At 42.3% G+C, this 13,434-nt stretch overlaps 1 protein-coding gene across 3 annotated transcripts in view; it reads right to left on the bottom strand.

Moving 5' to 3' along the window:
• Window positions 1-10,296, bottom strand: part of CREB5 (cAMP responsive element binding protein 5) — a 438,988-nt gene extending 428,692 nt beyond the window's left edge. For 2 of the 3 annotated variants that reach the window (XM_027539411.1, XM_027539412.1), the window contains exon 1: window positions 10,203-10,294. The gene's annotated coding sequence lies outside the window, so the exon portion shown is untranslated. Of the gene's footprint in view, window positions 1-10,202 lie in introns of all 3 variants that reach the window. The other variant, XM_027539413.1, reaches the window with a different exon arrangement.
• Window positions 10,297-13,434: the final 3,138 nt, after the last annotated feature.

The raw sequence follows: 13,434 nt of genomic DNA, 5'->3' as shown, positions 1-13,434 counted from the left end.
AACAAAAACCAAGTACTCCAAAGAAGATGGCTCCAGGTCAAGTGTGAAGACAGAACATTGGTAAAATAAAAGTTAAAATGTTTTATTAAAGACAGTTTAGGAGCTAGGACTAGAGTCTGTCTTGCTCAACAAATGAATACCTAAAACAACTCACATCTTTAATCTCATCGTCTCTCCACAAAGTCCTCTGACAGTCAATCACAAAGGAGCCTGAAGAAAGGTTCCCTAGATACTACCAAAAACACAGGTTTGCAACAGATGTCTCCATGCAACTTTCAGAACAGATTCCATGTTAAGAGGCTGATAAACCCACATGTATTTGTTAATCAATCCAGGTCTGTACATGCAGCCTGAAGCTGGGAAGTAAGAGTTATTAGCAGAGAAATCATAGATGTGCAAATAATGCATGAAAAAGTATCAGAAAAACATTATTTATAAATTCAAAGACGAATGCAATAATATACACAATTGGGAACTCCCCACCTGGAAGCCATCCAGATCAGTGCTTATATTTAGACACTAATTGATGTGCAAATAATGCATGGAAAAGTATCAGAAAAAAACATTATTTATGAATTCAAGACGAATGCAATAATATACACAATTGGGAACTCCCCACCTGGAAGCTATCCGGAATGCTTACATTTAGGTACTAATAAACGTGAGCTTTTTGCTCACACTGACCACCCTCCTAATTAAGGAACACAGTGTCAATCTCTCAGTTTCCCCACCTATACAATAGGAAATCATGCTGTGTGTTAATGAGTGGAGGTTAAAATTCTCCCAGGGAATGATATTACAAAAAACACAAATGTTATCACCATGAAATGTAGCGAAAGGTATAGTTTTGAACCTAAAAGCGGTTTAAGTCACGTTTTGAAAGAACACAGCCAGAGGAACATGTACTTGGAACCAAGTTGCTATGCAGGGGATAAGGAGAGAGGTTCAGGGTGAAATGACTCACGAATGCGGGAATGCAGGGGCTCTAGGCAACATGAAGTCACAAGGGACCGTCCCTGAGGTCTCTCGTCCCCTCCACAAACAATGCAGTGTGTTAACTTCAAAAGAAGAGGAGTTTGGAAATTATTATTTTTTGTTTTGGGGGATTTTTCACATCATTTACTGAAAGTACAAGCTGGTATATTGTTCAAAAAATCATTAAAGGAAAACATCCTGATGTGTACTAAGAAATACTGATTTTTCTAATACTTAAAGGATGACAAATAGAATGAACACTTTAATTCTAGGGATTTGTAACTAACACTTTGACATGAGCAGAGAGCAAGTTTGGTCTGACACGAAGCTTGTTAAAAGTTTAGAGGGCAGAAACACAAGGGTATCCAGATGTCTCATACAGTCAGAGCATCTCTTCAAAACCAGCTAAAGGCAGGGAGCATCTGGGGCAAAGAAGCAAGCTAGCAAAATACCTGAAATGTGGTGATCTTGACCTTTTCCAAAATGGAAGCTTTCTGAGAGTCCGCGTGCAAACCAAATCCTACCTTAAGATTTCTCTGGAAGCAAACCACTTAAAACAATCCACATTGAAACTTACACAAAAAGGAGCTCATCCGTGGTTCAAAGAATTATCTTCTAAAACCTTCACGTTTTAATTTGTATTAATGACATCTTCTTAAACATGTTTTGCAGCGTGCAGCAGCACACCAATAAAAACCACTTGCTGCCCTTTGAACTCTGAATGTTCCACTGCAATCTCTTTCCTTAAATAGAATCATGGAATATTAGAGTAGAAGATTCCTCAGCGATCAGTTAGAATTGCAGTTCTCAACCCTGGCTAAACTTTACAAACATTTCTGGAGTTTTTAAAAAATTTAGAAGCCCAAGTCCCCACCACAAACAAATTAAATCAGAATGGAGGGGACAGGGTAAGTATTAGTATTTTTTAAAAAATAAACTCCACAGGTGGTTTTATAGGGCTGCCAGGATTAGAACCATTGATATAGCTTATAGATTTACATTGCCCAATATCATAGCCACTGGTACATGAAATGTGACTTGTGAGCACTTGAAATCTGACTAATCTGAATTGAAATGTAGCATAATTATAAACACATACAGGATTTCAAAGATCTACTACCTCCCCAAATCACAAAGTATCTCATCAACATTTTAAAATTGATTGTATACTGATATTTCAGATATACTGAGTTAAATAAAATTATTAAAATTAACATCACCTTCTTAAAAATATTTTTAATGTGGCTGTAGGAACACTTAAAATTATATATGTAGCTTGCGTTTGTGGTTCCTGCCATTGGACTGTGCTGGTCAAGACCAACACTCTAATTACAAAAGAAGAAACTGAGGCAGAGAGCATAATGAGTTCAAGGCAGCACTTTGGAGTCTCAAACTCTCTTCCGGCCTCAGGCTTGTCCCGTTGCCTTAAAGCTCACTGTTGCAGAGCTAGAAATGGCAGAGCCCAGGAAGCCACCATTGGGATTTCAAACCTTTCTTTCTTTTATCTTGCTGGTTGCTTCCTCTAAGATTTTATATGGAAATCTATTTCCCTTATGAAAAAACATCCCCTCTCTGCTGTGCACACACTTGTGATTTGTCATTGTAGGGTTACTCATGAAAGCCCAGTCACAAGAATGAATGTTAAAAATAAATCTAGAAAAACATTAGCATAAGGGAAATGCAGAAAATAAATGAAGACTATTAAGGCTTTTAAGATGTAGATGGTCAAGTTCTATCCCGTGAATGTTTTACTCTGGTTGCAGTTTAATAAATAACCCTGGAAACCCTCAGCACTCCAAAGTTCATCCTCAGCACAGCATCCCAGTCTCGGCTCAGAATTTAGAAGCCTGAGCCTGTAATATTTTCTTTCCTCCCAAAGGCAATGTTTTTCTGGACTCTGTTGTCACTCAGTGAGGCAAACAGGCTCTTCCAAATGGCACACCTCATCACACCTAGGTACCTTTCTAGAAGTGGACTTTATCCTCAAAGCCTTCTGTCTCTGCTGCATGGATTAATATTTCGTCATTCCGAAGTTAAATAGCATCACAGTTGACTTAAAGAAGAAAATCTTGTTTTGATAATGTAAAGTGGTCCCACCAGATCTGGCAAATGGAGATAAAATGTATTTCTTCTAATAATCAGCTAATTCAAACAAAAACAGAGATGTTTTTTGTTCCATGTGGTTTTTCCCCCCTTGGGAAACCAGCAGAGAGAGAATTGCATAAAACTGGCTGAAATGTGTTATATTTGAGAAATCGTGCAACACAGGGGTTCCTCAGTGTAATCAAAGAATAAAAGAGACCTGAATTCTGATATAAAGTGTTCATGCAAAGAGCTGGAAAGGAAAACTATGGGTCAAGCCAAACAACACATACAGTAGATGCATTCAAGATTTCTGTTGAGATATTCTTGTGCTCCATCCTAAATACAGCAAAACCAAAACATCATCTTAAATCAAATGTTTGGTGCTCTGGAGCCCCCTATGTTGCATGCATGATTTCAATTTGCTGTGATCAGTCAAATTTTGCCAGTCAAACCTCGAAGACCATACTTCCAGGTCCAACTCACTCCTTGTGTAGTAATATTCACCTATAAACAATCTCAAATACACCAGCCTGTAAAGATAATATATTACAGACAGATCTTAGGCAAAAATGTATCTGCCAGAGTGAAAACAGCACTTGTTACTCTATTCAACAAAAAGAAAGACAAAGGTATTTTAACTTTAAGAAATGTTTTTGGATTCCTTCCTCAGAGATGAAAAAGAAAGGACAGGAAATTTATGAAAGGAAAAGGACAAGAAAGTAAAGAAAGTTACTGCCTTTACTGAGATGATCCTATAGACCGTTTTTAGTTGTGCCTGGTTTTTAGTCTCAAATTATGTCTGGATGATGTAGTTTTATAGGGCATGTCTAATTACAATGGTGAAGATGAGTGGCCTTCAAATAAGGAAACCAATATCAGAAAAATTAAAATTGCAGATATATAAGAATAACCAGAATAAAAACTACAGTTTATACAGTCAAGGTATTCATTCAAAAGATCTGATAAAAATTTGAAAGGTTAGTGATCAAAAGGCTTGAAAAGAGCAAAGCATTCAAAGCCATGGGTTATGCTTCCTTCAGGACAAGGGCATTTATGGCAGCCTGACACATGGAAAGACCCCCTGACCTGGAAGTAAGGACCCTGCTTCTAGGCTGGGTTCAGCATTCTCCAACTCTAGGTCTTAGATGAGCCAGAAGAACCACCAGGCCGGAGGCTGTCCTCTGCAAAGGGACAAAGCTGGCCCATCAACGAGAAGACGCCCCCTGCCCCACCAATTCCAGCTCTGCCAAATGCTATCACAAAAGCCTTTCTCACATCTGAATGAACCCCTAGGCCAAAAGCAACTTCTCACTACAATTAGGTGTGTGTGCTTAGTTGCTCAGTTGTATCTGATTCTTTGCGACCCCATGGACTGTAGCCTGCCAGGCTCCTCTGTCCATGGGGATTCTCCAGGCAAGAATACTGGAGTGGGAAGCCAAATGCCAACATGGCAGTTTTCAATCCTTGTTAATTTTAGGGTAGAGATTACAAATGTGAACCTTGAGGAAGTAGAAGGAAGCAGCTAAAATATGTATTTTTTAAATGTTAAAGTTGATTCTGATCTATTTCTCAGAAAACCTAAATAGGCAACAAAGTGAGCTTGGAGGTAAGAAATATGGAAATGTCACTGTAACATATTACACATTTAGGAATTTATCCTAAACTTTTAAAGTTTTATTTTGAAGGTCCCAGAGTGTCAATAAGAGTTTCAAAATTTTTACTTTTGTTTTGTAATAGTATCATCAGTATTACCTGGAAACTTGTAAAAGCCTTCTCTCTCTTCTCTTTTCTTACATTAAATCCATGATTTGTGATTCCCAACAATGGAATACTAATGGATCCTCAAAAAGCACTAATTGTCCATTTTTTTCCTAATTACAAAATGTAAGAACCCTTTATTGAAAACATTAAACATGATGTCATTTTTAAAGTGCCAGAGTTTCTATTTAAAGTGATGCCATAAAGTAGATAGCTTATATAGTTTACAAATAGCAATACAAAAAGGTTCTTTAAGTCTGCTTAGCATATCTGAAAGTGCTTCTTTCTCACATTTAAATATGTGGGGCCATTGCCCCCCTCTCCAAGTTTATTACCTTATCTCAACTGTATAATTTTCTTAAATAGGATTCAGAGAAATAGTCCTAGATTTAAATTTTTAAACACTAATTTATAAAAGCATGGGTTGATTCCCATAATACAGCTGGTAGTCAAACTGGACAAGATAATGAATTGACTGAGATCATTGTTCCATCTTCATCCAAGAAAGCTGCCTCTAAAAAAAGATCTTAAATTGCTGTGGAAATCCAATTTGTAAGAAGCAAAAGAAGCATATAGATGGGAAACACCAGCCATGATCACATTAATTTCGTGGCTAACAGCACTGCTTTGAAGTAAAGAAGAAGAAGGGGGAAAAAAGATGACAAAAATAATAAGTCTACTCAAATCCCCAATTTATTCTAATAGCATAACCAGAAGAAAACCAACTACAGACACAAAGTTCACATCTCGGTGATCCAGCAAACATCACATCCCCACAAAATAATTTTCAGCTTAATAAAAAATAAAGGAAAGCTAAAGGAAATACTATAGGACGGTGATGCATCATTGCCAAAAAAGCAAATTATAATAAGAAATCAGGAGACCAGGAACCTGACGTTAGTATGAACAGCCATGAAAAGTCCACAATTGATTGGTTTTGAATCCATAGGTGAGGGAAACTGACAAATAACTGTAACCAAAATCTTCAACTTACTGTAACTGAAAAGCTATACAAGAAAAATCTCTCTAACAAGCTACCATTCACTGAACCTCTTGTTCAAATAAAAGCTGCAACACCAGAAAGATATAAAAATAAAAGCACTGTTTCTATTTTTTTGTGGGAATGTCCTAATTATCTGCTCATATATAAACTATATAAGGTCACAACTGACTTTTCATTGACAGGCAATATGGGGGTATCAGCCATTTATATTCAAAACCAGTTGGCTTCAAGATACGATCAACTGAGTAAACATAGTTTGAGTAAAGTTGAAAAATAAAAATCGCTATGAATCAGACAGGATTTAAATATAACATGTATGTAACATGCTACAAGCAACAGAAAATGAGAAAACTTACAGGGAAGCACAATAAAGAAAGTTCTTTAATTGCTTTCTTTTTAAGTTTTATAACTAAAGTAGTAGCTGATATTCCATCAACAGCATCCTTCTTCAGGGAATACTCATCCAGGATGGTTTTTTGTTTTATTTTTAACTTTTAGGTTTCTTTTTTAATTAAAACTTAAGTAGCTACTGAAGTGATTCATGAAATCTTGGGGGAAAAGAGCATTCTTACCTGGCATATCATTTCACATGTTTCGTAGCTCCCCTACTGCAGTTCCCATGCTCACGAACATTATTTTACCCAGGAAATAATGGTCTTATTCACACACACACACACACAAAAGCTTCCAATCAAATGTTATCAAGTCTCAGGAAACTGCAACAGCAACCTTAAAAGTCAGTGTAAAATAAGAATTCCACTTACGAATCTCATCTATGAAAATACGAGATTGTTCTCCTGGAACCAACTACAAAGTTCCCTTTCTCCTTAATAAGCATAATAAACATCATCTTACCATTATCTGTAGAATAAAATCAACAACGTGTTGCTTTCTGCAGCCACCAAATCAAGGTTTTCCTTCCTTTCTTTCTAGTAAATTCTTTTTCACCAGCAAGATTAGGAAGAAAATAAAGCTTTACGTATCTGCCTCAGTAATTCAGACCACGACACTGAGAAACCAGCTCTTAGTAAAAGAAAAAAAAGAAAAAACAAGAACAGGTCTGGTATTTTACAATCACTTCTGCAATCCACAGGTACCTCCTGGACTCCCGTACCTCCTCTTCTTTCTGGTTCTTAGTTTCTTTTAGTAATGAGACTAATTTTTCCAGTAGCCTTGAACTCCCCAGATTTAACCGACATGGAAAATGTGACTAAAAACTTGTAGAACTGTCTAGCCTCCAACCCTACACAGAATCAACTTTGTTGGAAGTGTTGAAGAACACCTCACAAGCAGCTACTTGCTCCTTTAGACTCCTGCACGACACAGCTCAGAACACCAAATAACACTGCGCCATCTAGTTAGCAAGCTGCACTCTCCATTCTAAAAGGGGGGACACCTTCAAACTCTGGGACTTAAGGACTTGTCAGGGTTCAGCTGCTCTAAAGGTCCAATTGTTTATTTAAATAAAAAAAAATATCGCTACTGAGATAATCCACATCTAGTGGATATGGGAAAATTTAGGTTATAATGGCACTACAAACTTTTACATCTAACTTTGATTTACAAGATAAAAGCAAGTTTTAAATTAAAAGGGCTTTCTGTTAATAGAGCTTATTATTCTGAAGACGGGGAATGATTTTCTTCGAAAGTTGTCCCTGGGTGCATGCCTATTATCTGTGCTTTTCCCCTTCCACTAATGAGCATTTATCTAAAGAGCCTGTTAATCCTCTGATGTGTGCTTCTGGTCAGAGGTAACAGTTTGAATAAAACCACTAATCACTGATCACTAAATCACTGATCATTAATCACACTCTCCAGTGCTGGTGACCCGGGCCATTTTCCCCTTCAGGTCTATGTATGCATCACAAACAAGAAGTTTTAACATTTCAGATGCACATGTATTGTGTGGGGGGTCATACTATTTCATCTCTAGATGTGAATAAATAATAAATACTGCCGCAAACTTGGGGAATGACGTCAATTAGACTCCACACATGAGTTTCACAAATGCCTACTCTACAGCATGGCTTTCACCCTGAAGAAAGTAGATCTGATTATAACAAAACATGTGTTCTTCAAGAAATTCCCACATACTCAGAATATAAATTTTCCTTTATTTAGCTTTCACCAGCTTCAAATCAGAGAGCACTCAGCTCTTCTGCACCCGCTCTGTTCAAAAGCCTGTTAAGAAATCTTTTATTTAATTTCTGCTACACACTGCAGCCCCAGCCCCACCCCCACCCGGAGTTCTTTTTACTTTTATCCCTTAAACATGTCATATACAGTATTTTTATTCAACTGCCAGTTACGGGGATTCTGACTCAATTCAATGACTTATGTATTTAACTTTCTATTGAAATACAGAAAGTTAATGTTAAGAGAAAAAAAGTAACACATGCACCACTTTATTGTAAGATATTTTGAGTTCAACGACTTACATTCCCTCACTTTGGAAATAAAACGTTTAATCTCGAGCCTTCCAGCTAAATTTGATTTAGTCGGCATTCTCAGCCATCCCTCTTCGGATAACCGGTCTGTCTGAGGAATGCGCTCTGTAAAGTTAAGAACTTTGCTTGCAATGAGTGTGTTGTTTTCCTAAGTCACCACAGGGACACAGTACTATCAGAGTGTCTCTAAACATTTCCTGAGACGCCTTTTCTATCAGAGTTCAGCAGTTTGCCCTGGAGAAGAGGGTTCACTGGTGCCTTTCTTAAATAATAGAAAAGAGCAGATTGTGTGTGCGTCGATCAGGTACTGCGCTCCCTGGGCCACCAGAAGCTCTTACCCACACTCCAGGGACTGTGATCGCCCCAGGGAAAGCAGTCAAAGGCGGAGGCGGGGCCAGAGTGATAACGGTGTGGGCGGTTGAGCGGGTGGAGAAGGAGGGATCCGGGAGGAGAGGGCAATAACGATGCTCAGGGAATCAGCGATTGTACAAGTATGTTGGGGGTTGGGGATGGAAAGCCTTGCCTTGTCAGCACTTCTAAGGCCCCCAACCCTTGAGTATCTGAAGCTGTTAATCAAACACTTATTGGTCTGCAGAATGACGTAATGGACCTGTATCCAGCCTTTATTCCTTGACACATGTCAGAGAAGGAGGGAAAAATAAAAACCAAACCCTCTGTAGACTCTGACAACGAAATATACAAGTAGCCCACTTCAGTTCCCGGCCTTGAACAAGTCTCAAGTGGGGGCGGCACTTGTTCAGGGAAAGTTGGGGTGGACAAGATCTTTATCTACCAGATACTCACCCCCCACCCCCGAAATAAATCTATGGCAAAGGAAAAGAGGGATGCAGCCGCCAGGAAAAACATCTCCTTGGTTCCTTCGCGAGTCTTGCCCCTCTAAGAACGTCGTGAAAAGTTTTGAGCTATTCCGTGTAGAATCTGGTGGCGAGGAAGGCTCCGCCGCGGTGTTCTGAGAACTACAGCCGCGTCGAAGGCGGGAGCTGTCATTTGGGGCAGCGGCGGGGAAGAGGTAATGATGCCAGTGAGAACCGGACAGAGGCAGGAGGTGGCTGTAGGAGTGAAGACAAGGAGAGCCTCGCCACTGTCGAGCATTCCACGCCTGCAGTGAAAGGCAAGTGCCCCCCGAGAGCGATGCCCCCTCATTCCCCGGCGCGCGCGCCCACCACCTGCGGTGGGCAGCCCTGCAAGAGGTGGCAGCAGCAGGCTTGGGGCCCGGGAGGAAGCTAGCCCCCAGTGCGCCCGCCGGTCCGCCCCCTAGGTGACCCGGCGTCCTCGCCGCGCCCGCTGGAAGTTTGCAAACTTTCTCCGGGGATTCCGCCGCATCACCGGGAAGTTGGGGACGCGGGGGGGAGGTTCCTGTCTCGCCGTCTCCGCTGCTGCCGCCTCTGCCGCCGCTTGACCGCACTTCTGAAGGGTTCCGCACCTTGCCAGGTCTCTGGAGGCAAACACACACCCCCGATTCATAACTGTTCCCCGTGTCAGGGAAACACACGCGCGCTCCTACACACGCACGCACGCCGGGGCGGACACGGCGCTCGCTCCACGTTAGCATCCCTCCAGTCGCACGGCGCGGCGGCCACCAAGACGCGCTCCGGGACGGACACGGCGTGGGGTCTCTGGGGTAGCCTCAGGACACGGCTGATTCCACAGTCCACCAGTATTTGGGGCCTGACTTCCCTCTGGTCCGTCAAAGTGTTTACAAACACAGATCATCCTCCAAAAAGAAAATGCATCGCATCTTCCCTACTCCTTGCCCTGCGACCTGCCCACTGGACCAAGTAACCTCGCGGCTGCTGCCGAGAACCACCCCTGCAAACAAGTACGCTCTCGAGACGGTTCCCGCGGCAAGTGCAACAAAAGTGACTAAATGCAAAAGCCCCAGAAGTGGCCTAGCCGTATTTTTAGGAACTTACCAAACAAGTGTGGAGAAGGCAAGAGCGGAGCCCGGGTGAAGGGACCACGTTGGACTGAGCAAAGATTACAATACATTCTATTTAGAGTGCATTACATCACCCCCCCGGTGACGTCACGTGGGATTCCTGAACTTCTAAATCATTGCGGTCCGTGGGGGAGGGAGGGAGGAAGGGAGGGGCGGGGCCGTCGCGCCGAGGGGGCGGGCTCCGCCCCGGCCCCGCCCCGCCCCCGCCCCACGAGCGGACCCTGGTGCACCCGCGGGGAAGCGGCGGCGGCAGCGGCGACCGCGCAAGCAACAGCTTGCAGAGCCCAGCGCCGTGTGACACGGCTCCCTGACATTAGTAGTGTGAGTCAGCTTGGAAACAATCCTCAAGGTTTCAGAAAGGACCACGGAGGAGGCAAGGACACGGGCTCTCCCGTGAGTAGGGCCTGGTAGCATTTAAAAGGTGTGGGGATGGGGCGAGGTGGGGAGGGGTGCCGAAGAGTGCAGGGAAGAGACTTTCTCCGAACAGAAATGCGGGAGGCTCCCCCTTCCCCCACCAGCAGATGTCCAGCTCCGTTTTGCTGCGACAGTCGTGACCTCATTACAGTGTTCCCTGCATCCTGGCTTTTCAGAGCACTCAGTGGACACCCCTTTTCACCTCCCGCCCCCGCCCCTCTCCAGCTCACTTCCAAGGGAATAACTTCTTTATTGTGCACACTCATGTGGAATACACTGCCCCCACCCTTTCCAAGACCCCTGCTTCTCGAGTCTGAGAGCTGGAAAAAGAGTTGCTCCTGGAAGGGAAAGGTGTATCACGGCTGGAGCCAAGTGATGAGCCTGATTTAGACTCAGCGTCAGAGCCGGAAGGGCCGTTGGCGATCACTTCCAGAGCCTCGTCTGTAACTTGCCCAAGCTCCCCGGCTGACAAGTGGTACAGCAGGAGCCAAAGGTAGGGAAAGAGCCCCTGGTCTGCAGTGTCTTCCCCACAGCTCCGTGAAAGAAGGAGCCTGGAGCTTTCAGCATCAGCCAAGACACCCTCACCATCACTATCCCTCAGCTTGACTTCCATTCAGATGTTCTCTCAGTGAGCCAGACTCAAAGAGAAGGCATAGAGTAATTTCCAGCGGATCCTAGCCATCCCAGACCACCACTGTCATCCGTGCAGCAGCTCACATTGTACAAAGCCTTCACACCTACGTGGAACTCCCTTGATTCTCACAACAAGCAGCACAAGGAGGGTGAGCGTTGTCATTATCCCTATTTTACAGGTGCTGCTGCTAAGTCGCTTCAGTCGTGTCCGACTCTGTGCCATCCCATAGATGGAAGCCAACCAGGCTCCCCCATCCCTGGGATTCTCCAGGCAAGAGTACTGGAGTGGGTTGCCATTGAGCTAAGGCAAACTCCAGAAGGTTAGGTAGCTTGCCTGAAGCTGCTTGAGTAAGTGGTGGCACTGGCACCATCCCAACCCCTGTTTTCAAACCTCAGATCCCAACTGGGCTCTTTTCTAGAACCAAGGTTGTTTTCCCTTCTCATGGGTTATTGTGGGTTAGAACCTTTGCTAAAGATTGGAGCTTTGCTTAGGAACAGTTTAGCCCCTGTTAACAAACAATTGAGCTTCCCTGGTGGCTCAGAGATAAAGAGTCTGCCTGCAATGTGCGAGACCCAGGTTCGATCCCTGGGTTGGCAAGATCTCCGGGAGAAGGAAATGGCAACCCACTCCAGTCTTCTTGCCTGGAAAATCCCATGAATGAAAGAATCTGGAGAGCTATAGTCCGTGGGGTCACAGAGTCGGACACGACTGAGTAACTAACACACGCACAACAAACAATAATCATTCCTGACATTTATGTAACATTTGACATTTATATAGCACCTCTCATCCCAATGCATCACAACCATGACTGTGCAGTTTGCCAGAGAATCGTGACTGGACTGGCTAGAAATTGTAATGCTTTGCCTGGATTGTCACATACTTCTGAACTGGTTTTTATACACTAAATGGAAGTGCTTTGTGTTTCCTTTCTGGTTTTAAGTGTTTAACTCTTTCCTTTAGTGTTTCTTGAGACCACAGGGACTGCTGACTTTGGATTTCTCACAGTCTTATTCAGAATTCATCACTGAGTTTCCTATTTGCTGTCTTCCACATGTGGCCCTAAAGGAATTGCAAAAGAAGGGCTCCAGTCCTAACTTGAATCTTAACCAATAAAACTTTAAATATGACAGCTCAATTACTTGGGTTGACAGAAGGAAGCAACAGCTACCTTGCCCACATTCCCACTCAATTATGAGGACATCCTTTACCAGTAAAGCAGAAATCTACCTCCTCTCTCAAAAGAAAAAGTGTGAGCCAAATCAGGAGCAAACCTGAGGCAGGAAAGGGATGCAGCTTGACAAAGCAGTACTAAGTCTGAGAGCTCATCTTTTTTCCCAGCTAATAGGTGTGGCTCAAAGGTACATAATGGAGAATTGAATAAGCAAAGCTGAGGTGATAACCAAAATATTTAAAAACCTGTAAGTAATTAATCATCATCTAAATTTAAAACATTTACTTCCCAGTATTCCCTAACCAGAAGCATATATGTAAGTTTTAAGCAGTATTTCATCCGTTTCTAATACTATTCAAATCAGTTGTCAGTCTTTAAAAATTGTTGCTGATCTCTTGTTTGATATGCTGTTACCAGGTAAACAATGCCTCCCCCCTCCAAGCCATGGTTGACACAGGAATACACGTGGAACTTTTCCAATGCTGTATCCAATAATTTAATAATCATTAGGTTAATTGGAATTTCAATGGGCAGATAATTTCTCCACATCAGCAATATTGTTCATGGTGCTGACTCATATCTCTGCTTCTGTTGAACTGATAGCAATTTCATTCACAATGTTTCTAAGCCATTGTATTACAGTTTTCTATATATTATAGATCTCTGTGACCAAGTAAGTCATACACACACACACACACAATTATTTTTAGTGTAAACTGAAGAAGAGAGGTAGTGTTTATAAGTGTGGACTCTTAGTGTCAGGCTGGCAGAGTTGAGACTGTGGCTCTGCTACTTGAACTTTAATCTTTGGGTCTTAGTTTCCTCATCTATATAATGGGACTGGTGATGATAATTATAATAACTCAAATGAGTTGAGAACTGTGTTTGGCATAGGACAAATACTACATAAATATTTGCCCTCATTTTTATCAGTGAAAATAATGCCACTAATGCCATGACAGGAAGACATTTAGTGATTTTGGC

Source organism: Bos indicus x Bos taurus, chromosome 4 (genome assembly GCF_003369695.1).
Source record: "Bos indicus x Bos taurus breed Angus x Brahman F1 hybrid chromosome 4, Bos_hybrid_MaternalHap_v2.0, whole genome shotgun sequence".
NCBI lineage: Eukaryota > Metazoa > Chordata > Mammalia > Artiodactyla > Bovidae > Bos > Bos indicus x Bos taurus.
Note: the sequence above shows the minus strand (reverse complement) of the source record. Positions and strands in the feature narration are given on the sequence as shown.